Source organism: Engraulis encrasicolus, chromosome 13, assembly GCF_034702125.1.
Source record: "Engraulis encrasicolus isolate BLACKSEA-1 chromosome 13, IST_EnEncr_1.0, whole genome shotgun sequence".
NCBI lineage: Eukaryota > Metazoa > Chordata > Actinopteri > Clupeiformes > Engraulidae > Engraulis > Engraulis encrasicolus.
This window is the reverse complement of record NC_085869.1, coordinates 4,763,997-4,791,601: the sequence shown is the minus strand read 5'-3', so window position 1 is coordinate 4,791,601 and position 27,605 is coordinate 4,763,997. Positions and strand designations below refer to the sequence as shown.

The 27,605-nt window shown below is 45.2% G+C and overlaps 1 pseudogene; it reads right to left on the bottom strand.

Annotated features, from left to right (window-relative positions):
• LOC134461473 (low-density lipoprotein receptor-related protein 1B-like) overlaps nt 1-27,605 on the bottom strand; it is a 149,995-nt pseudogene that overhangs the window by 93,705 nt on the left and 28,685 nt on the right.

Sequence of the window (27,605 nt, the reverse complement as noted above, 5' to 3'; positions counted from 1 at the left end):
CAACTGTGAAATGGATGTAAAATAAATTAAATAAAAAAATAAATGAATAAAAAAAAATACAGATCACCTCAGGGAAATATCCGTCTGGCGAACAGAGGCCTGAATTACACCTCATGTCAAACAACGAGCAAGAAAACTGCTGAATGATTAATCCTTCAATGGCGAGAGCCAACGAAAGCGTCAAAGGCCTCACGAGTGAAGGAAGAGAAAGAGAAGAACGAATGAGGCCATTACTCATGCACGCCGATTGGATCTTGTCGTATTTACATTGATTTAATTATGGATGGACTGAAGGGACAGAGTGGATGAGATGGGAGGAGTGGGGGATGGTAGGAGTGGAAAGGGTTGGCTTCCCAGGTAGGTAGGAGTGGATAGGGGGGGCGTTGTGGCGCAGCGCGCTAAGCCCCTCACATTTGGGCTTGCACGCCCATGGGGACCCCGGTTTGAGTCCGGCTGGGGTCATTTCCCGATCCCACCCCGTCTCTCTGTCCCACTCTCTTCCTGTCGCCATCTCAGACTGTCCTATCAAATAAAGGCATAAAAAAGCTCCTAAAACATATATTTCTTAAAAAGGAATGGATACAGGGGAGGAGTGGAAAGGCTTGAGGGCATAGAGGGAGGAATAGGGGATATGGTGGAGAAGTGGAAGAGATGAAGGGATAGAGGGGAGAAGTAAAAGAGGGTGGTTATGTATGAAGGTGCCGGGATGCTTGCTGCAAGATACGCGAGCGCGTGCACGATTCGTTCATGAACGCGTTAACATGCGTATTTAATGTCAATTTCGCGCGCGTTGGACACGGCAGCCAAATGCGTGCGTCAGGTGCAATATCTTCAAACTCGCTGGGGGCGATCGTAATATGGACTGCGCAGTTCCACGCGTGTGCTTGATATGAACACGACAATGGCAGCAACTTTTAACAGCGTCTCATTGAGTTTGTCCGAAATTTCAAACATTGTGATCATACTTCCTTGTTGCACTTTGAAAAAGGGGAATGCACATACAGGAGTAGTAGCAGTATTCTTTCCTTGCCCAGGGAGCCCCTCTTTTTGCTTTGTTGTTTTCCTTGCCATCTCCCAATTTCCGCATCCTTATGCTGCGTGCTCTCTGCCCCCTGGATGATACCGCCAGTATTTTGCGACTTGGTCAACTGCTTTTGAAGCAAGCATGTGCTGTCGGTTGCTCGTGGTGACGCGCGTAATTTACAGCTCGCAGCAAGCATACCAGCACCTTAAGAGATGGGTGTAATATCAGTTGGGGGGTCAGCAATAGTGACCGTCATCACGCTAATGCTTAATCCAAAGCACCTGAGGCTGAGGCTGAGGCAGTTGTAACCAGTAAAATATGCATGCACGCACGCACGCACGCGCGCACACACACACACACACACACACACACACACACACACACACAAAAGCACTGACGTACATATGCACGTACACGTTACACACACACACACACGCACGCACGCATGCACACATGTGCGCGCACACACACACACACGCACACACTCAGGGTTACACAGCAGAGGGTTACGTGGCGCTATTCCGACATGTCGCTATTCCGACATTGATGTCTATTGTCGGAATACCGGCGCGAGTTATGCAATTTCTTTGGTTTGTGCTACGTTGCTCAGCTTTTACCAGTTTAGGGAGAGTGCATACAGTTACCCTAACCCTAACACTAACCCTGACCCTAACCCTAACCCTAACCCTAAGGTATGTCGGCTGTCGGAATAGCGGTATGTCGGAATAGCGGGATGTCGGAATAGCGATTGCCCCCCCAAGCACAGACGTACATATGCACACACACACACACACACACACACACACACACACACACACACACACACACGCGCACCCACACACACACCCACACACACACGGCCCAATCCCTGGGGGGGCATTCACTGTTCTAATGGTGATTGAGGTGAATGATGTTTGATGAGGTCATTGGATAGCCGGAGTTATTGTACAGGGGTGTCATAAAAAAAGGGGAGCCCTCGGGCTCAATTGTATTACACAATTCATGAATGGCCCAATAAATTTTAATGTTTTAAATCTGCAGAATTATAAATTACTCTCCAAGCTATTCCTCCTTGGCACATTTCCGTCCAAGTAAAAGAAAGAAACGCATGGACACAATTAACAGAAAATTAATTTTACTCAGATTGATGTTCCAGATAGATATTAATCAACAGATTTTTTTAATTAAAGGATGTCAATCTGTCTGGCACATGTAATGTAACGCAAACTTTCATTAAGTAGCCTACTATTAGCCATTCAATCAAATTCAATGCATAATGTTCCTGAAATTATTCTCAAAACACCCTGTGAAAATGTATGTAATTAACATCACAGAGACACGTGGAAAAATATCATCTTTTGTCTCACTTTTTGAAGCCTGATAATGATCATAGCTGAATGATTCTACATGTATTGAAGTGAAATGGGAGTCTGTACGCCCACTGCAAGGCTATTATAAGGCCATTATCTCAGTTGCATTGAAGGGAATGAGGTTGCATTTCTGCCTCCATAAGATTCAAAGTAAAATACACAATGGAGGCTCATGATAATCATGGTACGCACGCACGCACGCACGCACACACACACACACACACACGCACGCACGCACGCACACACACACATACACACACACACACACGCACACACACACATACAGTAGCTGTATAAAGGATGTCTACCGTAATTGTTGCCCCATTATGACTACCGTATGAATGTCCGACTGCAAAACTCGCTCACCTATTTTCTCATTTGCTCATTCACCAGTCCACTTTTTTTGCTCCATGTTCTTACGCTTTCAATCTCTCTCTCTCTCTCTCTCTCTCTCTCTCTCTCTCTCACGCACGCACGCACGCACGCATTGATTCACGTACGTACGCACGCACGCAGGCACGCATTGCTTTTTATAATGCAGCAGTGCATTGATGGCCCAGGCAGTGAAAGCTAAAAAGAGGAAGGATTAAGCATTGAGGTAAAAAAAAAGTAAAAAGGTGAGGGAATAAATGCTCAAAAGAATGTCAATCTGGGGAAGAAAGGAGAATGATGAATATGAGTGAAGCAGGCTAGGAGAGAATAGAATCCTTTAATTGAAGCAGATGAATATGAGTGAAGCAGGCTAGGAGAGAATATATGCCTTTAATTGAGGCAGATGGCTGTTGGCCAAAGGTCTTCATCAAGGCTTAGTCTGACTTAAAACCCTTGTCATTCTGCTTTAAACAGGAAGAAAATGCTACTGAAACTAGCAACTCCCTCGATACAGATTGAGTATGAATACATTATTCAAACGATCATGCATAATGGACATCAGAGAGAGAGAGAGAGAGAGAGAGAGAGAGAGAGAGAGCTGTCTTCATTGTTGTGCATTATATAATATCATTTTTTCTTTTCTTGTCTTATTCTTTTACCTGTTTCAGCAGTGTGTAGGTAGATCCATCAATGCTCAGCTTTCTGATTTCATGGTGGTCGGCGAGGATGAGAAGAGGCTAAAAAAGGAATGTATGTAAGTCCTTGTTATATGGTAGATGTCAGCAGTCATGCAGACATGTTATTTCTGTGCTCCACTCTGCATTGTTTACGCCTGGCAGAGGCTGGCAAATTGCCCCAAGTTCAATACACATCAGAGCAGCAGCATGGGGCTCTTGGTCTATCATTAGAATGTCAAGTGGTCGCCACAGAGGCACTTTCTACTGTTTTCCCTTCAGACACTTAAAATCCTAGACCTACATCTGGCAGAGGACAGAAAACAAAAGTAGCAGCAAGCTACCACAACAACAGAGACTCTGCCTGATGAAGGTCTAAGGACCGAAAGCTTGCAAGTCAAGTAAAGCTTCTTTGCACAAAAATAGACCTGAAGTGTGCGGATTGTCTTCTTTTAATACAGAAAACAGAAAACAAAAGAAGCAGCAAGCTACCACAGCTAGCAACAGCTACAACTGAAAGCACTGAAGCATTGATTCTGATGATTCCGATGATTCTAAGTTCGCCATCTTGAAAGTGTTGGCCTCCAAATCATCTTGTACCCTATACCAGGCAGGGGCGCCGCTAAAAATGCTGGGCTCCATGAAAGATTCAAGTTGTGGGCCGTTCTCCTGTACTTTCAACCGTTTTCTTGGTATGGCAGTGCAAAATTTACCTCCTAGCTAGCAGTATGAGACCAGTTAGCCGCCAGCTGGTCTCATAGGACTCAATGTTAACTGCTAGCATGAAGGTAAAATCTGCACTGCCATACCCAAAGAGCGGTTGAAAGTACAGGAGAACGGTAAAACCCTATTATTTAACTCAAGGGGAGGTGTAAAATAAGCTTATTTCAAAAAATGGGACAGTGTCCCTTTAAGGGATCCACCAAAGCTGACAAGGACAACAAAAACAAAAGCATTGGTGGAAAACAACACTGACACTGTGGTGGGTGGTAAGTGACCCTTGGGAGTCCTCCCTTTAGTCTGCTGATCAGCACCCCTCTTCAATCTCAATCAGCTTTTTCGCTGACTCACTCAATAGTTTTTCCCTTTTCCCTCCTCTCCTTTCTGTTCTTTTCCCTCTTTTTTCCCAATTCCTCGTCTGTGCCCTCAGTCTCTACACTATTTCATCCTCTTTATTCCCTAACTTTTGGCTGAGAGCCCGGTCTCATCTTCTGTCTCTCTCACCTCCAGGGAGTCTGGTCTGAACCCTTCTATTCCTTTTTGCACTTGTAGCATGGCGAGCGCTTGTGACTTTAAGTGCGCTCCCCTGTATTTAATTGAAGGCCGTCAGCTGAGCTGATACGCACCAATTGCGTGGTTCTTAGTGTCTTTTAAAAAGGTTTCACGCCTGCCACTGCGAGGTAGCACATCTTTGTTTGTCTGGTGGCCGTTTCGCCGGGTGTGTTGGTCGTTTGGGAGTCCGTGTCTGTAGAGAGGCACCTCCACGAAATATGCCAGTTTACGTGGGTGTGTGTCAGTCACTGCGACGTGGTCTCTGCATTTGAGGACGCGATCGAATTATCCCACTGGCATTGTGGCCACCTCCTGGTGCTCTGATGGTATGTTGCTTCCTTTCGAAATGTAGCCGGTATAGCCTTCCCTAAGATGTGACCTAGATCTCACTGGTTGTTTATCACCTCGCCAGGTACCGTGCGTGCGCCCTTGTGTGCCCTCCAGTTGCTGCTCTCCAGATAGGCCTACCAGTGCCTTAGTGGTAACCTGGCGATCCCTGATGCCCGGGGGCTTCTAACGAGAGGTTGCTGTTTTGTTTGCTGTGAACGTGTGTTCAGGAAACGATTGTGCGCCGAGTGCTCGCACGAATGCTGGGTAGCCTATGTGTGTGTGCTTGTGAGTTGGAGTGACTGAGTGTGTCCACGGAAACGTTTATTTTCTTTTCTTTATATGATTTCTGTATGATGTTTTGTTGATGAGAAAGTGAGAGTTCTCAGTTATTTGTGTATATTTGTCGTTCCTTTTTGGTTTGTTTTGTCTGGGAATCACCCTAGTCCAACCCTGTTCCGGGACAACCCAACACCGATATTTGGCTTGCAGTGTATTAGAGTAGGGTGCATTTGGGCCACCAGTGTGATTAGTTTCGTGGAAACAGTTTGCCGTGATCGAAATTCTCTCTGCACAAATCTGGTTGCTGTGTAATTAACTTGGGTTGATTGCTGTGCCTATTTATTAGTAAATGTACGGGTAACGTCCATGGGGTAGGCTGAACAGGTGTTCTACACCTCAGAACTAACCATTTCTCTGTATGTCCTCCATCAGCACTTTTAAATGTCCACCATATTCGATTGTTGAACTTTTATGTGCATTGAGAATAAAAAGAGAATTAATTGTTTTTCATAATCTTGCCTCCGTTTTCCTTTACGAACCTGTGTGTCCTTGGTTGCTAGTGGTTCAACTAAATTTTCCAGTGGGGATTTGCCTCCCCCTGGTGGCGTAGTCGGTAATTACATTGAAAAACTATTTCCAAAACCAAATTGACAAATATAAATATCCACTCTGCTACACACTGAACGCACACACGCAGAGAGAGAGAGAGAGAGAGATAGAGAGAGAGAGAGAGAGAGGGAGGGAGAGAGAGAGAGAGAGAGAGAAACAGATACAGAATCTGAGAAAACTCTGCCCATGACCAATGCCTAGTGGCAGGGCTCTGACATGGTGACAGCTGTGGGTCCATTCAGCTCAGTGGGGGGTGTGACTGGGCACTAGGCAAGTTGGGCCGCGTCAGGCCAAGGCAGCACTGCCCAGCACTGTCCAATAGTTACTCAGCACAACTGTCAATCTCTGAAGGACTTGCACCCTGAGGGTCGTGTGTGTGTGTTTGTGTCCACATTCTTGCGGGTATGTGTGTATGTGTGTGTAGTGGGGGTGAAGGGCTGCTTTGTGTTAACAGATGCCACAATGACATGTCACTGATGTAAATCCCTTCCAGCTTTTGTCTTGTGCAAACACAGACTCCCAAGCTGCTAATCATGCCATCACTCACTGTCAGTCTCTCTTTCTCTCTTTCTCTCTTTCTCTCTCTCTCTTTCTCTCTTTCTCTCTTTCTCTCTCTCTCTCTCTCTCTATCTCTCTTAAACTTAAGAATGACTTTCGAATAATATGATCACAGTGAGACGAAGGGGAAATTATAACTGGCAAAAAAAACCCGTTTTAATAAGAAGAAAATATATTGCATCTTGTCATGTGCCAAATGTTAAGTCACCGTCCAAAAAATATAATCATATCAAAAGCAATTATATGAAGGTCACATTTCCTTCCTCCATCGCAAACATTTGTAATGAATATTCTCTATATTTTTGTGTGTGAGAAAGGCCCTAATGGATGCCGTAACATGGGACCTGATCTGCTATTTTCCTTAACTCAGGACTGAAACATTAAAAGAGGGAGAAAAAAGAAAAGAAGAAGTTAGAGCCATTTTACAATTAAGTGCACATTTGTACCCACTGATGCATCGGTTGAGGCCACAACCACTCAGCAAGCGTGACTGCAAGAAGGAAGGGAAGGAAGTGATTTGATTGGTTTAGTTCAAGTACCAATGACCTGTCATCAAACAAATTTTCGACATTAGGCTCGTTCGTGACGAAGCTGTAAGATTTTTGCTAGGCAGTGGGCATGCACACTTTGCCAGTTTGATGCATTGTGGTAAAAGTGTGCATGCCCACTGCCTAGCAAAAATCTTACTGCGTCGTCACGAACGAGCCTATTGTGTCCATGTCAGCTAGAGTAGAGGTTGTGGTCAGGGCAGCCACCGCAACTCACCTGAGCCAGAGCCTGACCTACTCAGTTGCCTCCAAGCTTTTAACTCTAATGTGATTGTTTGTTTGTTTTTCTATTTATTCATCTCCATTTCAGCATCCTTCACCCTGACCGTCTTTCCTCTCCCCAAACATGTCGGCGTTCATCAGCCAAACTCTCAGTCACGGCTGTGCAGACACAGACTCAGGGCTAAGAGGAACATGGAGATTGAGGAGTAGGTGGGGGAGGAGGAGGAGGAGGAGGAGGAAACGGATGAGGATATGGAAGAGGACAAAGAGTAGTAGAAAAGGATAGAGCGGGAAGGATAGAGGAGATTGAGCCAGATTGAAATGTACAGTATATCACGAAAGTGAATACACCCCTCACAGTTTTTGCAGATTTTTGAGTATATCTTTTCATAGGAAAGCATTACAGAAATGTCACTTTGACACAATGATTAGTGACCTTTTAACAACATATTTAACCGCTTAAATTTCTTGTTCACTCAGAAAAAAACAAAATACAGCCATTAATGTTTGAACATGTACTCACAAAAGTGAGTACACCCCAGATGAAAATCCGGTAGAGAAGGGGCTGTGTTGGCTCGAATCGTCTCGAAATGAAACAAAATGAAAAGGGATGAAAAGGGAGGTCATCAGTGTGCGTTTCAACCTTTCTTTGCATTGAACTTTTAAATTTTGAGTCTGCATCTGGCTTCAATAGATTGTTGTGAGATTGGAATGCAATCCTATGGAGAATATCATGATCTGCTTCAGTAGTCACATTGCATGTTGACATGCATGTTTCTTTTAGGTGTATTTCAGATTGCCAATGTTGACAGCATTCATGCATCCCCAAACCATATCAGTCCCACTACCATGCTTGGCTATTGAGAGCATACACCTTTGTTGTAAAACTCACTTGTTTACCACCACACATGCTTGACGACATGATCTAAAGTATATTTGTTCATCTTGGTCTCTTCAAGGATATGGATCACTGGAACCATGTCGTTTGATCTGAAGAGACCAAGATAAACAAATATACTTTAGCTGGTGTCAAGCATGTGTGGTGGTAAACAATTGAGTTTTTACAAAATAGTGTATCCTATCAAATGCCAATCATGGTAGTGGGACTGACATGGTTTGGGGATGCATGAATGCTGTCAACATTGGTAATCTGAAACACACCTAAAAGAAACATGCATGTCAACATGCACTGTGACTACTGAAGCAGATCCTGATATTCTCCATAGGATTGCATTCAAATCTCACACCAATCTATTTAAGCCAGATGCAGACTCAAAATGTAAAAGTTCAATGCAAAGAAAGGTTGAAACGCACACTGATGACCTCCCTTTTCATCCCTTTTCATTTCGAGACGATTCGAGCAAACACAGCACATTCTCTACCAGATTTTCATCTGGGGTGTACTCACTTTTATGAGTACATGTTCAAACATGAATGGCTGTATTTTGTTTTTTTCTGAGTGAACAAGAAATTTAAGCGGTTACATATGTTGTTAAAAGGTCACTAATCATTGTGAAATTTCTGTAATGCTTTCCTATGAAAAGATATACTCACGAATCTGCAAAAACTGTGAAGGGTGTACTCACTTTCGTGATATACTGTAGACTGAGAAACAGGTGGGAGATGAAGAGGAGCAGGACAAACAGGAGGATGTGGAAGAGGAAGAGAAGGGAAAGAAAGAGGCGACAGAGGAAGAACAGGAGAGAGATAAAGAAGAGGAAGAGAACAGCTGTGCCGAAGAGACGCTTCTGAGTAGAAAATGGAGTCTGGGAGAGGGTGTGTAGGTTCTATAATGCCTTGTTCACACCATGAGCGACCTACGCTAACTGAGCGACAGAAGTCATTATTTCTTTATGGAGGGCACGCAACCAGAGCGAATTCACCAGGAGCGAAGCGAACTGACCGTCCATAGCGAATTTTATGTCCTTCAGTCCAAGTAGGAGAAAGGGCCTTCAGTCCTTGGCTTGGCTACAGCGAGGGAAACAGAAGGAGGTTGAAACATAAACTTTCTTCCTCAGCACCTTCTTGCTCTACCTCATTCTGTTTTCCTTGCTGGTAGCCATGCCAACACAGGACAGAGATTAGGCCTGTAATTGGTTGCTAGGCAGTTGTGATTGCGGGGTTGTCTGAGCAATCGGGGCATTCGGGGCGAAAAATAAAGATGACAATGAGGAAGTAGTGGGACCAGGAAAAGGTGGATGGAAAAGGCGAAGAAATTAAAAGCATTAAATAGAATATGGAGAGCCTCTTACCAGCTGCCAGACATTTGAGGTTACGAGGCAGCTCGTCTGAGCGGTCGGGGCAGTCAGGGTGGCCGTCACACTCCCACTGGGCACTCAGCAGACACCGGCCATCAGCACACCGAAACTCCTCTGGACCACAAGAGCGATAAGCAACAGGGAGAGAGAAAGAGAGAGGGGGGCAGAAAAAGACAAAGGTACATAGCATAAAGACAGAGGGAAAGAGAGAGAGGGAAAGAGAGAGAGAAGGAGAAAGAAAGAGGGAGAGATGAAAGAAAGTGTGTGGAATATTGCTTGGCTGACACCAACTCTCATACTTGAGCTCACTCACTGTACCACCACCATCTGTTTCAAGCTTGATTTGTGTCACAAACACACTCTCACACTTGCCAGTTTAGGCACGGGGGCAAATAGATAGACATGCAAACAGGAAGTGACACACACACACACACGCGCGCGCACACACACACACACACACACACACACACACACACACACACACAGAGACACACACACACACACACACACACACACACACACACACACACACACACACACACACACACACACACACACACACACACACACACACAGACACACACACACACACACACACACACACACACACAAACAAACATGCATACATGCACATAATCAGTGGCATGCCCCGAAACTAAGAAGTCAGACAGAAATCTGCTGAATTAATGAGAGGGAGAGTAGGAGAGGGCGAAAGAGTTTGTGGTGCAATGCCAAGTCTCCTGCTGCTAGCAAGCCTAGCGGTTAGCGTAGCTCTGTGTGAGATGTGTGTAGAGACGCTACAGAGAAGTCATGGCATGTAAAATCGAAGCATGACTCCCTCCCTCTCGCCCTCCCTCAACAGGACAACAGATGAATCCTTAAGTGTCCTTAAAGAGCAAATCAGCAAGAGGATGAAGAACATACCCTACCAAGATCAGAGGTATCCACTATATACAAAACTCCCAACATGTTAAAAAGCATCTTCGTAACTACTTTTAAAGATGTTTTGTTTTCTCAAATTCTTCAATAAGAAAATAGAACACATAATAATAAATCGAAAAATAGTTTTTTACAGGGGCTTCAGGTAGGATTAGAAGTTTAATTACTCACGGTCCCGAGTCAGAGGATGCTTATACGCGAGTCATTAGAAAGCAAACGATGGCTCTCGTGGCCACTTCCGCGGTCTGCTGTCAGAAAACCCCACATGCAACTTCTGACAGCGCGGTCGGAAGGTGTCGTGGGAAAAACTTTTCATTTGAATAATCGCTTTATTCAGATTAGTATCAACTGTTGGCATTCCGTGATGGAAAAACAGTCTCACATCGAGTTTTTTTCAACAGCCTTTTTTCATTACTTTGAGACAGGCATGCCACGGGCACCGCGCAAACGACGTCATCCTACCTTGTGCCCCTTTAAAGCAATATATTTATATTTATAACTTATATATATAAGTTTCCAGTTGTCACAAAAAAAGATGTGTACATTTGTGCATCACCACAGAGAAAACTGAAACAAAGGAAAAATACAGTCTTCATGTATATTTGCCACCACTTTACTTATATAAAATATAAAGTGTTATGTCCAATGTGGATTGTTGTGATATTTCACAATTTACTGCTAAGGCCAGAAAGCTGTGGGACAGGGGGCATCAGAGCATGTCAGCCAAACAGCTTAACCCAGTCACTGTGTGTGTGTGTGTGTGTGTGTGTGTGTGTGTGTGTGTGTGTGTGTGTGTGTGTGTGTGTGTGTGTGTGTGTGTGTGTGTGTGTGTGTGTGTGTGTGTGTGTGTGTGTGTGTGTGTGCACGCGTGCGCACGTGTGTGTGCGTGTTGTGTATGTGTGTGTGTGTGTGTGTGTGTGTGTGTGTGTGTGTGTGTGTGTGTGTGTGCACGCGTGCGCACGTGTGTGTGCGTGTTGTGTATGTGTGTGTGTGCAGTGGGCTGAGAAACATGAGTACTCCCTTTCCTGCCATGGGCATCCAGAAAGCGCTGACTCCACACTTCTACAGTCATAAGCCATGAAGGAAAGGCATGGGGGAGCAGGAGAGGGCTGTTTGGGGCAGGAGGAGTGGATACTAGGGAGCAAGAGAGGGAATAAAAACAGCAATGAAAACAGAGGAGGAAGATGAAGGAGGTGGAGAGGGAGGAGGATGAAGAAGGAGTGGTTTGAAATTGTCTGCAGGTGCTTCTATCACCAGTTCTTGGCTGGGGAGGGAGGGTGGATGAAAGCTGGAATGCAATGCAATGCAATGGAATGGAATGGGGTGAATAAGGGGGAGGTTGAGCAGCAAAATGAAAGGTGGAGGGCGAGGGAGGATGAGGAAGAGGGGGATGAAGAGTGGAATGAAAAAGGAAAATGAGGAAGGGGGGTAGGTAGCCAGGGAACTCCCATACTGCCTTTAGTTAATCTCACTTGTGATTAGGTCTGGTGTTAGGAGATAGGTACCACACTCCACTGACTCGTCAGAGCTATCACCGCAGTCATTGCCATTTTGTGCCCCATGAAAGATTTGGATATTGGGCCCCCTTAAGGGCCCCTGTCAGTGCTGTCAGTGCTTGGGCCCTTAGAATCTGTAACACCTTTCCCCTCCTAACGGCACCCATGGGTTGCCATGGTCACATGAAGGGCTTTGGAATGCCGGCTTTGTATCAACAACATGAACGAGTTCTCATCGCAGGTGTTGATGAGGGCTGAGGAGGAAAGAGGAAGGCGGAAAGAATAATTTAAAACCATATGCAACGGAGGGCATTCTCCCATAGAACTTCCAAAACCATACGGAACGGAAGGCATTCTCCCATAGAACTTCCAGAACCATACGGAACCGAGGGCATTCTCCCATAGAACATTCAGAACCATGCAGAACCCATTACGACACCACCAAGACCACCACAGCAGCCCTGCTTGAAATATCCATCTCCACACGATTCAGTTCACTGCATACACAGCAAATTCTGCAGTGTTCATTCAACACTTTGAGGGTTGATTTGACCTTATTTGGACATAAATGAACTCTTTAAATGTTGAACCAACACCGCAACTACTGTGTAGGGTGTACCGAAAGATGCATCGCTTCAATCCCAACATAATGCACTAATTGAGCTACAGTTTATGCCATTTTTATTATTATTATTGTCATAATAGCCAGGTATTCTTACTCTCATTTGTGATAAGGTCTGGTGGTAACCAGGCAAGCTGTCAATATATCCATGCAGCACAAGGACCATCTCCCTGTTTCCCAGAACACATATTACGAAATGTACAAAAGAAACTATGACATGCACTTTTTCACTTTGTGCACTTTAGTATAAAAGAGGAAAGAAAAAAACTGTTGAAAAAAACAATTTTCTGCAACACTTGTAAGGTGACAGTGATTACACCGTTGTTCATGTATTGTTATTTTAAACATCTGAACACTGCCAAGCATTGTGATAAATGCATAGCCTGTCTCTACTGCTCCGGAAAGCCTGTGTCTGTGGAAATGTATGCTCAGCTAAAGCTTGTTGCTAAACCTCGATGTCTTTGGGGATTTGCACATATAAAAAAGTGCTCAGAAGTTTATTACAATGCCTGGATGGCCTATCTAAATGCAAATTATTGGGGAAACAGGGTGTTTGTAAGAAAGTCTTTTGGCAAATGCTTGTTTCTGTGAAGTTTTCATTGTAGAAGTCAGTACACCATCTTCTGTCTCGCCACGCACCAACAGTGCAGTCAGCCAACAAACAACAACCTTAACAATGCCCACAAAATCTCTAGCATCCATAGTTCTCAATGTTGGGGAGGGGTTGAGGGAGTGTGCAGGGGCAAAGAAAAGTTGAACACAAAATATTCCAAAGTGAATTGTGCAAAGCTCTCCTCTCCTCTCTCCACTCCTCTCCTCTCCTCTCCTCTCCTCTCCTCTCCCCTCCCAACCTCTCTCCGCTCCTCTCCTCTCCTCTCCTCTCCTCTCTCCACTCCTCTCCTCTCCTCTCCTCTCCTCTCCTCTCCTCTTCTCTTCTCTTCTCTTCTCTTCTCTTCTCTTCTCCTCTCCTCACCTCTCCCTTCCCAACCTCTCTCCGCTCCTCTCCCCTCCCCTCTCCCCTCCTCTCCTCTCCTCTCCCCTCCCCTCTCTCCTCTCCTCTCCTCTCCTCTCCACCTCTCCTCTCCTCTCCTCCCCTCTCCTCTCCTCTCCTCTCCTCTCCCCTCCTCTCCTCTCCTCTCCTCTCCCCCTCCTCTCCTCTCCTCTCCTCTCCTCTCCGCGTCTCCAAGAGGAGAATCAAATACCCAAAATAGATGTTTATGGGAAGTTTATTAACTGTGATTCTATGGTCCCTGGACTGGCAAAGTTTATTAAGTGTGATTCTATGGTCCATGAAGGCCCCCGGGGCCGGTAACTATCCGCTGTCCCATGAAACTGCAGTCACATGACTGGGGCTGAGGCTGGACCAGGCATCTGGGCAGCTGGGCATCGGGTTCCACTCCAGCAGTGATGCTGCTGGCACATGAATACTGAAATAGGTTGGCTCACTGTGTTTGTTTTTGCGTGTGTGTGTACGTGTGTGTGTGTGTTTGTTTGTTTGTGCGTGTGTGTGTACGTGTGTGTACGTGTGTGTGTGTGTGTGTGTGTGTGTGTGTGTGTGTGTGTGTGTGTGTGTGTGTGTGTGTGTGTGTGTGTGTGTGTGTGTGTGTGTGTGTGTGTGTGTGTGTGTGCGTATGTGTGTGTGTGTGTGTGTGTGTGTGTGTGTGTGTGTGTGTCTGTGTGGAGAGTATTCCCAACATAACGATGACTGAACCACCGATGAGGCCATAGTCATATTTAAACCTATTCATTTTTGGAATATATTTACTACTTTTCACCCATCCCCAATCCCCCACCAGATGCAAACACACGCTCGCACAGACACACATGCTCACCCGCACACACACACACACACACACACACACACACACACACACACACACACACACACACACACACACACACACACACACACACACACACACACACACACACACACACTCCACCCGGCAGCATGCCTTCCTACCACTTCCTCCAATAGATTGTCTGTGAATTAGTGTGTTATCAGCCAGAATATCCCACCAGCACAAAACACCATTAGGAGAACATCTGCACACTCACAGCACTTAAAGAGATATACTAATTTACTCAAAGGGAATCTCTCTCTCTCTCTCTCTCTCTCTCTCTCTCTCTCTCTCTCTCTCTCTCTCTCTCTCTCTCTCTCACACACACACACACACACACACACACACACACACACACACACACACACACACACACACACACACACACACACACACACACACACACACACTGCATCTGCAACGGAAAAATGAAAACACCTCAGACTGTCTTTTAACTGTCCCCTGGGGAATAGCATTAAGATTGCACAAGCTACAGTGTGTGTGTGTGTGTGTGTGTGTGTGTGTGTGTGTGTGTGTGTGTGTGTGTGTGTGTGTGTGTGTGTGTGTGTGTGTGTGTGTGTGTGTGTGTGTGTGTGTGTGCACTGCACTGCACTGAATAGATAACATCCCTTAAAAATTTAATGTCCATGCTGATTCAATTACCTTAATGGCTATTTTGTGGGGAAGACACTACATTGCAGGTGCATGAATGCCATCTGGGCCTGTTCCTCTTCATTTGCAGTTGTGGCTTCTTACTGTAACACCTAGACAGTGTTGCCAGATTGGGCGGGTGCGCGCCCAATTGGGCTACTTGGGATGAGCGTCTGCGGGTAAAAATGGGAAAAATTGGCAATTTGGCGTTTTTTTTCCCAGCCGTTTTGGGCCCATAGAAGTCAGTGTAATTTGTTGAATTTGGGCGGAATTTAGCGGTTTTTGAGAAGCTTTTGGGCGGGATTTGGCCAGACACATCTGGCATCTAACTATTGTTTGTGAGTGTGTTGATCAAGGCATCAGATCTCACAGTGCTTCTGAGTAAATCCAATACCCGGTCTGTCTCCTCCATCATTCTCTCTGTTAATCTCTCCTCCGTCCTGTACCCTGTACCCAGTCTCCTCTCCCACTCATCCATGCAGAAGACAGCATGAGAGTTGTCCATGCAGCTGCAAATCCCCTTCACCATTTTATTCTGATCTAGCCCCCTGTCTATCTTCCTCCACCATGGTCTGTCTATCCTCTCCTCTGCCCTTTTGGCCCTTTCTCACTCACTGTTGCAGAAGGCCTTGTCTGAGTTGTCTCCACATTCACAAATCTCTTTCAGTTTCAGGTATTACAGGGCAATCATGGGGTAAGCGATTAGGGCGTCAGTAGCCCAAATGTCGGAAGGTTCGACTCCCGACCCGCCAGGTTGGTGGGGGGAGTAATCAACCAGTGTTTACCCCCATCCTCCTCCATGGCTGAGGTACCCTGAGCATGGTCCCGTCCCGCCGCACTGCTCCTTTGGGGTGCCATTGGGGCTGCCCCCTTGTACAGATGAGGCATAAATGCAATTGTGTGCAGTGTGCACTTGTGNGCTGAAGAGTCCTGTGTCACAATGACAATGGGAGCTGGGAAGCTTTTTTTCTTCTTTTCTTCAAAAACTCTGATCCACCCCTCTGTCCCCCATCAGAGTCTTTTCTATCCCCGCGTGTCCTCTTGTCCCTCTCCGACTCACTGTTGCAGAAGGCCTCGTCTGAGATGCCTCCACAGGGTTAGGAGTGGTTTAGGCCTTTTTCGTTTCGGCAAGAGTCGTCTAGGCCACCCTGCTGTCGTTTAGGCCACCAGTGGTGCCGGTTAGGCCACTATGGCTGCCGTTTAGGTCACTTGAGCTGCCGTTTAGGCCAGCTTTTTATTCTTGTACAAACACCAATCACACTAACCCTAACCCCTAACCCTAACCATCTGTCTTATAATAACAATTGTACAATAATTTAAAAAAAGCTGGCCTAAACGGCAGCTCAAGTGGCCTAAACGGCGGCAGGGTGGCCTAGACGACTCTTGCCGAAACGAAAAAGGCCTAAACCACCGGCCACCCTCCGCAGTCGCGTTGTGGTCAACAGCCTGCTGTAGCAGGAAGGGCCGGAAGGAACCCCGATCACAACTTCTGTTGTCTAACACACAGTCCGGGGAAAGAGAGCAAGAAAGTCGGTGGAGAGAGAGAGAGAGAGAGAGAGATGACCCATATGAAAAAGAATTATATGATTCATATACTGCAAACATGCATGTTCCTTACATGAAATCGTATAGAAAAAATGTGCCAGATTTGTTTTCTAATATATGTCTATCATGATAGTCGATTATGGCCCCTTTTCGAAAAGAAATACTATATGGAACTTATACGCATGCCATATAACATGACTGCATGCAGTATAAATTCTTATAAGAGTTTGACATGCCAACAATGCATAATACTATATTATATTGACTAAAACATAGGAGAAAACTACTATATTCCTATAGAAATAATGCACGTTTTATGTTAAAATCAATTTACGTGTGGGACTCTGACCGCTACACCAAAGAGCCAGGCTCGTTGGCATGTTAGTCAGAACACACCCACAACCCTAGTGATGGTCACTCCATCACATTGCCTTCCCCTTCGGGAAGCGCACACGTGCGCTTCACACACTCATGGTGTCCCTCACGCAACTGCCCATCATGCTTCTCCCATCCAATGTGCCCCATCATCAATGCTTCACCTATCACTGAGGTCCCTCACACGGGGGTAACCAATCCTGGGGGTCCCTCACATGGAATTACGGCTCACACACCATGGGTACGCTTCCGATGGCCTCACGGTACCATCCCACTTCTGACACCATTCATAGCGAAGGGGAGTAGAGTTGCCCAGCTGGGACTTGAACCCAGACCTTCTGGGGTAGTAAACCGGGGCTCTGACCGCTACACCAAAGAGCCAGGCTTGTTGGCATGTTAGTCAGAACACACCCACAACCCTAGTGATGGTCACTCCATCACATGTATGTTCCGTACATGTTCCGTAGTTGGATTTTACAGACTTCCTATATTAAGTTTATATGAAGTTTACAACTTGAAATGTAATATTCGTATATACAAGTTTATACATTTAATTATATGCAAACCTGATTTAATTTGTACATTTCTTAAACAGTTTCTGACACCAATATTTATATGAATTCTGCACATTTGTCATATGAAGCATGAGACTTTAAATGTAATATTTGTATATAACACAGGCCTAGACAGTCTAAATAAGCTTCCCGGAAAAAAAAAACAACCTGACGAAGAACTTCACTCATGATTTTTTATTTGTCTTTCTTGACTGTCACTTTGATTATATATAGGCCTATATTGCCTAAAGACAAATGTGTGTATGTGTGTGTGTGTGTGTGTGTTTTTCATAAGACTTTTTCATATGGGAGACAGACAGACAGACAGACAGAGAGAGAGAGTGCAAACAGCTGTTGTAGTCAGGTCTGTTGTAACAGGGCCAGAACCTTTAAAAGTTGAATCACTAGAAGGAAACACCACTAGACACTAAAAAACAGTAGGTATGTTACAAAGGAAAAGGTAGGCACACAAAGCAGAGCCAAAGTGGAGACAATACTTTTATTTACTGCCTTGCAATTCTGCTTTCTTAGCGTTTGTGCTTTATTCCTCATTGGTTCTCTGGCTCCAGTAGAGCGTGGAGGTTTGGAGAGAGGCGATGTTATTAGTGCCTGGCCCTCTAGGGATCCCGGGCTGTCACTTTGCAACAAACTCTCTGCTCCTTCCCACAACCCCATCACAAACACAGTCTTTGGCACACCTTGAACACAAGAACACACGTACACAGGCACACACACGCTACATCCCCACTGCCAATACCGAAAGTGCAAGGCCCGAGCGTTCCCAAAAGGCCAAGAGAGAGCAATGACTTTCCACAATATTGCATTTTCTCATCTGACTTGTCTTTGCAGTGGGCTATACCATCACAGGTGAGCTGGTAGTCGATGCCTTCCACATTCTCACACTCAAACTCAGTGTGGATGTTGCAGGAGGAGTACTTAACTGTGCAGCAGAAGGAAAATTGGATACATACTGTACAGACATAAGCACTGATGCCTTTTGGCGCTAACTCGACTCAAAAGAGATCAGTAGAGCGGCAGAGAGAGGAGAGGAGAGGGGAGGAGAGGACAGGAGAGGAGAGGACAGGAGAGGAGAGGATAGCAGAGGAGAGGATAGAGGGTGAGAGGAGAGGAGAGAGGGGGAGAGGAGAGGGGAGGAGAGTAGAGTAGAGAGGAGAGGAGAGGAGAGGGGGGGCTGGAGATTAGATGAGAGGAGGGGAGAGGACAGGAGAGGAGAGGGGACAGGAGAGAGGAGAGGAGACAGAGGAGAAGAGAGGAGAGGAGAGGAGAGGAGAGGAGAGGAGAGGAGAGGAGAGGAGTTGATCAAAACATTCCTGTGATTGATAAGGTGGATGTGTATAAGCATGTGTGTGCGTTTGTGTGTGTGTGAGAGAGAGAGAGAGAGAGAGAGAGAGAGAGAGAGAGAGAGAGAGAGAGAGAGAGAGAGAGAGAGAGAGAGAGAGAGAGAGCGAGAGAGAGAGAGAGAGAGAGAGAGAGAGAGAGAGAGAGAGAGAGAGAGAGAGTTGGGGACAGAGAAAGGAAAAAGGAAATATGGTGAAAATGGAGAGGGAGAGATATGGAGGAGAAATATTAGAACACAAATACGAAAGAAATGAGAGAAACTGGGTTCCCTACTTCGGCTTCGGTTTTCTCCATTTGATCTCAGGCCCCTGAGAAAGTTACTTTCACAACAGAATGTCAGGTTAACATTTCTTTGCTTCCAATCCGTGTGTGTGTGTGTGTGTGTGTGTGTGTGTGTGTGTGTGTGTGTGTGTGTGTGTGTGTGTGTGTGTGTGTGTGCGTGCGTGCATGCGTGTGTGCGTGCGTGCATGCGTGTGTGGGCTGGTAGATGCTGAGAGAAACATGCATTAGAAACTTCAATAGGACCTGATTTGATACTTATCACAACTACACAGCTACGTATAGGGAGCTGAACGGTGTGTGTCTAAATACACAGAGAGCCTATGAGAGTCTAAATGTCATACACTCTTCAGAGTGACAAACAAATAAACAACTAAACTGAAACGTGAAATGTGAAAAATGCACACAATACAAAAAATGTATCACAGAAGGGGGAGAGAGAACTGTCTTCAGAAAGAAGAGAAAATCTCCAAACAAGTCAGAAGCCTAGTTTTCTCTATTCTTTAAAAGTTTCCACTAGGAATAACAACATCTTTAAAAGCTTTTAATGTTGTATGCTGCTGCTCCGAAGCAGACAACAAATACTGTCACCAGAGATCTGTGTAAGTGGCATGCAAAGCAATAAACGACATGAAGGAGTGAAGAAGAATGCAAATGTTGAGAGTGGTTAGAAAAATGATGATCTGCCATGATGAAGATTTTTACATCAAAGCAGAAAAAGGATGAAAGTAGCCACGGAGTGCAATAAAAAGCTGCTTTGGTCATTCAAAAAGTCATTTGCGTGATTTGGATTTAGGATGAGGCCTATTACACACAGGTTTCTTCACACACACACACCCACACCCACACATGCATGCATACATGCAGGTGTTCAGAGACAATTTATTCATTCTCGCACACGCGACAAAGCGACTGAGGCCTCAAAGGTTCTTCCAGGCTGCCGGTAAGGATTCAGAGTCTCATGGGAACTGCTGAACCTTACCGGCAGCCTGGAAGAACCTGAAATGGCACCCCACTGGGAGAGAGAGAGAGAGAGAGAGAGAGAGAGAGAGAGAGAGAGAGAGAGAGAGAGAGAGAGAGAGAGAGAGAGAGAGAGAGAGAGAGAGAGAGAGAGAGAGAGAGAGAGAGAGAGAGAGAGAGAGAGAGAGAGAGAGAGAATGGGACAAGAAGGGACTGGGTGCTGGGTGTTGATGGAAAAAGAGCTGTACTTCACAATGAAAACTAAAAGGATGGATATTTAGGACAAATGGTCCTATAGTGGATGGGAAATAAAGTGGAACCACTTTCAGCTTATTTCATTTCATCCCATCTGTGGTTGAAAGCATTCAGACATACAGTTGTCCACACAATTGCTTTCACCCCACACCTGGATATGGATAGGTAAGTGGACATGACTAAGGGAGGGAAAGGAAGGAGGGGTGCCAATGAGGGGTGGTGGTGGAGGAAGTGGTGGTGGAAGGGTTTAGGTTACAGTATTCCAGGGGGGAAAAAACACAGAGAGGCAGGGACATAAGGAAAAGGAATTTGTTACAAATGATCCCAGTTGCAAGGACAATGGCGTAGGTGCATCTCATCCCTTTTCCATTACATCCATAGTCCCCAACTAATTATCAGATCATCTCACAGATAATCTCCCTCTGTCTCTGTCTCTGTCTCTGTCTCTGGGAGGGGAGACCAAAGTGCTGATTGCAGACATCCCTCTCCAGCCCATAGGCATCATCGCTGTGGCCAAAGACACCAATTCAAGTCAGCTTTTATTGTCACTTTCATCATATGCACAAGACATACAAGGGAAAAAAAAGTCCAACTGTGCTGTCCAACAACTGTAAGCAGATTGTTATGGTCTTCCCTTGTGTTCTGTCTCTATCCGTATCTGTTGTTGCCCACATCTGTCCTCTCCTCTCTCCTCTCGTCTCCTCTCCTCTCTGTCTTTGGCCACAGTGATGATGCCCATTGGCTGGTGGGGGATGTCTGCTCTCACAAGGCTCTGGTAAGAGTCTGGCTACTTCAATAGTGCATACGGTAGTTTGCCTGCCACCTGAAGTTTCTCATAATAGATGACTGAATACAACAGCAAGACCAGAAGGGATGTTTTCGTGTGTTTGGCACACAAACAATAGAATGGATCACAGCCCAGATCCTTTGGGTGTTGTCAAGGTGACGGACATATAAATCGTACTCTACGTTGGAGAGTTGTTGGGCCTCTGCGACCTATGACTGAATAGCCATTGATTAAACAGTGATGTAGGCGAGTACTGTACATCTATGCAAAAAAAAGACCTAACCCCAAAAAAATTGATACAAAAGGTTTTTCAACTGATTTTGTTACCTCTAAGTGTCCTTAATAACATACTAAAAATCTAGGAAAATCTGACTTCAGGAAAGGTGTCATTTTCAAGATCAAAGTTTAAAAAAAAAAAAAAGGTTACTACATGATAATTACATTGGCATGAACTAACATGTTTTCAGGATCTGTTTGTTTGGAGTGCTGTTTGGGTGCATAAAGACACTACTGCTATGATAATATCCATGTGCTGTTTGTCAGGGCACATCATCAGTGATGAACCATGGTGTCACTAGGTATTTTGGGTCTTTCAGCAGCTGAACTGAATAGACAGGAGCCACTACATGTGTAAGTAGAGGGCAAGGTGAAACGGTTGGTACTGGAGACAGACAATGTCCTGAAAGGACATAGGGCTTTAGCATATACTTTCAGGTAAGCCAGAGTAGGGCCTGTTGTAGCGCCATAGGCAAGGGTCAGGGCTTTGTATTCAATTAGGGCATGAGAAAGAGGACATGACTGGGAAACTGAGGCTATGTGGTCAGAGAATGATAGATGGTCATCAACAATGACACCTAGATTTCTTGTGGCCTTATTTGAGGCAACAGTAGCAGAATCCATATTGAGCTCGATAGCATGGCAACCTAAATCTTTGGCTGGGATCACCAGCAGTGCATTTGGGCGAGGCTCAACTGAAGGTTGCATTCCTTCATACTTTTGGATAGTTCAGAGAGGCAAGCGGAAATGTGTGTGACCGTGGAGTCATCTGGCACAAAGTAACTGTGCTTCATCGGTGTAACAGTAGTATGAGAAGCTGTGAGAACAGATAACATGGCCCAGTGATGTGGTGTACATGGCAAATAGGAGTCCCAGCACCAGCCCTTAGGACACCTCTGTGGAGAGGCTATATCTGACCTTGCCCTTGATACATGCTAACAATGATACCACCAGACTCAAAGAATGTCTGGAAGAACATGAGACACATAAAACTCAATTATTTATCTAAGAGAGATGTTAAATAATCATGTTCTGAAAAAAAAAATGCTAGCTGGTGTGTAAACAAAGATTTTTAGATTTACTACAAAACAAAAAGAGATGTCCATAATCTCTTCTGAAGATATCTTCTGGCTTACTAGAAACAAAATAAAAGAGTAATTTTGAGTTTGGCTTTTTCAGATTTTGAGGTTTTGCATTTTGAAATTTAATGCATATTTAAAAATCCAACTCCCATTGTCATTGTGATACAGCACTGCACTCCACAGCACACAAGTGAACACTGCACACAACAAAATTACATTTATGCCTCACCCGTGCAAGGGGGCAGCCCACAGTGGCGCCCCATGGGGAGCAGTGCGGTGGGACGGTACCATGCTCAGGGTACCTCAGTCATGGAGGAGGATGGGGGAGAGCACTGGTTGATTACTCCCCCCACCAACCTGGCGGGTCGGGAGTCGAACCGGCAACCTCTGGGATGCAAGTCTGACGCCCTAACCGCTCACCCATGACTGCCCATTTATTTATTTATTTTTTATTTATTTTTTTAAAAATTGGGAAACTCCAACTCCCATTGTGACACAGCACTCCACAGCACACAAGTGAACACTGCACACTGCACACAACGAAATTGCATTTATGCCTCACCCGTGCAAGGGGGCAGCCCTCAGTGGCGCCCCATGGGGAGCAGTGCTGTGGGACGGTACCATGCTCAGGGTACCTCAGTCATGGAGGAGGATGGGGGAGAGCACTGGTTGATTACTCCCCCCACCAACCTGGCGGGTCGGGAGTCGAACCGGCAACCTCTGGGATGCAAGTCTGACGCCCTAACCGCTCACCCATGACTGCCCTAATTTAATTAGATATAGTCAAATTACCATATTAAAACATAACATTTCAGAAAACTTGCAATACATTTTTTTCTCACAAATATGTGAGTAATCACCGGATTAAGTTTCATGGTGATATCGGCAAGCAAAATTTTTTGGCCTATTCACCTGGAGTGTCTCTTGACCCTTATAATAAGCCTATGGCAGCCATGTTGAAAAAAACTCATTTCCCAAAGTCAGATTTTACTAGATTTTTAGTATGTCATTTAGCAGGTCCAATAGTAATAGAATCCATAAAAAAACCTTTTGTATCAATTTTTTTGGGGTTAAACCCTAAATGTACTCGCCTAATGGACATAAACTCATTTGAGAAGCTTCGCCAATGTTAGCAGTTAGCATGTGGTGACTACAATGTTCAGAACGTTTATTCTGTGACATCATGTGGTTACTTCAATGTTCAGAATGTTTCTTCTGTATGTTAGTGTGTGGTTTCTTCAATGCCTCATACATGATAAAAAGGACATACCTTCCCAAAATTGCAAGGTTGTGTCCTGGATTCATATGTGAGTAAAAGATTTGGCACACAGAGTAAATTAAAGATTTGCAACTGGACTGGACAACACATGGCTAGCAGGAATGATGACATTTAGAAAATGAAAGACTTGGCATCCAGGACTCTATCAAGGAGCAGATGGGGACCAAGGTCCAACTGGACTGCTATGCAGGTCGCAGCCAGGATGGCATAGAACTGGCACAGACTTGGGGTCAATTCGAAACGGAAGGCAGTGACTCGATGACTCTCCTCCTACATAAACAGGTCACTGATCAGATAGGTGAAGTTAGCTGATGAGGCAGCCGTTACGAACGGCACTAACGAGTGCGCTGCCTTGCGCATTTGATGTTACGGCGATTCTATGGGGGGAGTTACGTTAATCACGTTAGCACTTAGCTTACACATGCTATTTGAACGGTGAATGATCATCAGACGGCGGAATCGTAAAAAACGCTATAAATAGATCTAGCGACAGCATATTTAGATATTACAATGTTGATTTATCCCATTCGATTTTCAATATCTACATACATAAGTGTCAGAATAAAGAGTATGATAAGGTAGTAGCTTGGGTAGTAGCCATGTTTGTTTTTCAGATTTCTGGCTGAGAGGGAGGTGGCACACAGCATGTTGGGTACCAAGGCAGCGAAGTCAGCATCTGATGCTGCCCTCAAATACAGTCAACTGCCAAGGGAGGACATAAAGCAATTTTTCGTTTCGATCCACACTTCATGACCCGATGTCCAGTTAGCTCACTGGAAGGACAGCTGCCTTCCCTGTTTCGAACAGACCCTTAAATGGACACTGTGTGAGATTTTTAGTTGTCTATTTCCAGAATTCATGCCACCTATTCACTAATGTTACCTTTTTCATTAATATTTACCACCACCATGAAATTCTAAGTATTTATTATGACTGGAAAAATTGCACCTTTCATACATGAAAAGGGGGATCTTCTCCATGGTCCACCATTTTGAATTTTCAGAAATAGCCATTTTTAGCTCCAAAAATGACTGTACTTGGGCCATACTAGAAAATATTAGTTTATTACTTAGTAAACTATCATGAAAAGGTCAAATTTGGCAATAGGCGACACAGTTTCAATGAGCAGCATAGTTGCAGTACCTTTTTTGACCATTTCCTGCACAGTGTCCCTTTAAACAAGGGGCAGATCCTGACCAAGGCCCAGATTTGCAACTAGAAGGGCAAGGAGACTGCTAGCTAGGTTGTGGGGGCGTGGCTCGACATTAGACTCAACATTGGTTGCGTTTTTGTCAGCAGCATGCATGCGCATTATGCCATTTCAATGAATTCTGCAAAGTGCGCATGCGCGCTGCCCAGCAAAGGAGCGACACTGCGACATCAAGAACGAGACCATTAGGAAGGAAAGTGTGTGTGTGTGTGTGTGTGTGTGTGTGTGTGTGTGTGTGTGTGTGTGTGTGTGTGTGTGTGTGTGTGTGTGTGTGTGTGTGTGTGTGTGTGTGTGTAAAAGAACCCAGCTTGCGTGAGTAGCAACTGGAGGTCTGAGGGGAATGAACCAGGCTGCATGCCAGATGGCTATGGCGCATGGAACATATTGAGGAGAAATTAAATGTGGGAGAGACACTGGTTTGCTGGTTTTGCACCACACCTTCAATTTCGCCCACGTCTATTGCTGCACACTGAATTTCAGTCTATCCTTATGCCTTTTCCACACCAAGAGCGAGCTACGCCACCAGGTAGCAGGGATAGCAGAAGAAATTTCGCCTTGAGTTCGCTCTGGACGTGACATTGACTTGATAAAGTGTGGGCAGCCATGGCCTAACGGTTAGGGAGTTGGTCTTTCAATCTGAGGGTTGTAGGTTCGAATCCCACCTGACCTCTCCCTACACCTGCATCCATGGCTGAAGTGCCCTTGAGCAAGGCACCTAACCCCACACTGCTCCAGGGACTCTAACCAATACCCTGAAAAATAGTAAATGTAAGTCGCTCTGAATAAAAGCGTCAGCTAAATGAAATGTAATGTAATAATGTAATAAAGCTAATCACATAACGGCTCTGGCTTGACAGCTTGGGACATTCGGAGTTATGAACATTCCAATTGGTTTTCGCCAAACCGTGTCATACCTCATTACCATAATATTCGACTTTATATCGTTAAAATTCCCTCTGGTCGTTCAGAACGCTTCGCTCCTGGCGAGTTCACGCTGGTCGCGCTGGTCATGTGACCTCCATAGACAAATTGACTTCCGTGGCTCAGTTAGCGTAGGTCGCTCTTGCTGTGAACAAGGCATTAGTGTTCCGAGAACCTGGCTTAGTAGTAAGCAGCACACACACACACACACACGCGCACGCACACTACACACACACACGCACACACACTCCCAGCTTCAGATTCTCCTCTCTCTGGTGCAGTTGAGTTGACAGGACAGCCCCACATAGGTCTCAGAGTAAAGTCATCATTAGAGGACACGGCCTATGGGTTGCGGGAGGTCAAACGACTTGACTGTGTGTGTAGGTGTGTGTGTGTGTGTGTGTGTGTGTGTGTGTGTGTGTGTGTGTGTGTGTGTGTGTGTGTGTGTGTGTGTGTGTGTGTGTGCGTATGAATAGGGTGGATGAGCGTCTGTGGCGGCTGGGCCGTGACTAATTGAGCCCGGCCGAAGCACCCGGCTCTCTGGGGTCGTGTCAAGCACAAATTGAATTCCCCAGCACAGAAAACGGCAAGAGAGAGAGAGAGAGAGAGGAGGACGGGAGAAGAGAGGAAGCCTCAAAAGAGTAAGGATTATCATGCAGTAGGAACTTCAGCATGACAGCCCTGTGCAATGTTTTACATTCTATGGTGTACTCTGCTCTGCATGTTAAGCTGAGCCTCATCCTCCCCAACCGTCTGCTAAGAGGGAAAGAACGAGCACTCTGCTGCATTAGTGATGCTACCAGTTACAGGGTACAGAATGTAGATTCAGTGGCGGATTTAGAAAATTTGCCCTGGGGTGGCGGAGGGGGGGCGATAGGTCCAGAGGGGGGGCGGAGGTGCGGGGAGCAATTTATGGGAAAAAAATAACTCCCATAGTCATATAAAAATTGTTTGTAACACCAAGGAAAACTGATTACACTACCTAATCAGTGTTATCTATAATTCCATAATAATCCTTCAGAATGTGAATGATCAACATCCATTCAGATGACATATCTATGGTCATTAAGGTGAGTGGTAAAATTACTGGTGCCAAACATAAAATCATGTCTGCACTGTAGGAGCCGTTTCTTTATTTTCCATTGAGTTCATTTACCTGCCATGTCTAACAATCCCTTTTGTATATTGGTGGTTTTGAATATACAGTAGATTTAGGAATTAGAGAGCTGGTCAAATACTTTGCTTGATGCATTTAAAGTGTGTGGAATACATGTGTACACAAAATGCATTAAATACTACTTCATCACTTCGTGTTGGAATATTTCGTGCTAAATGTTGAGCTGTTTCACATGAATCTAGCTTTAGTGTCAGTTCAGGCCAAGTCATGGTAGTCAAGAGCCTACTGGTTATAATTTTTCTCAAATGTGCTAGACTGACTAATCAACTCTTCTCGCTACTCAGTGGACAGTTTCAAATTTGACACCTTCTAAAAGGTTTTTTTTCTGAGCTCGCTAATCTTAAATTGGATGAGCATACCTTATGCTGCCTGCTGCCCCCCGAACCGCTGTTTTCATTGGTGCTCACGGAAACCTGCAGGGGACTCATCTGATCAGAGCCATACCATCAAATCTAATTAATCACTTTTCGATAAAGAATTG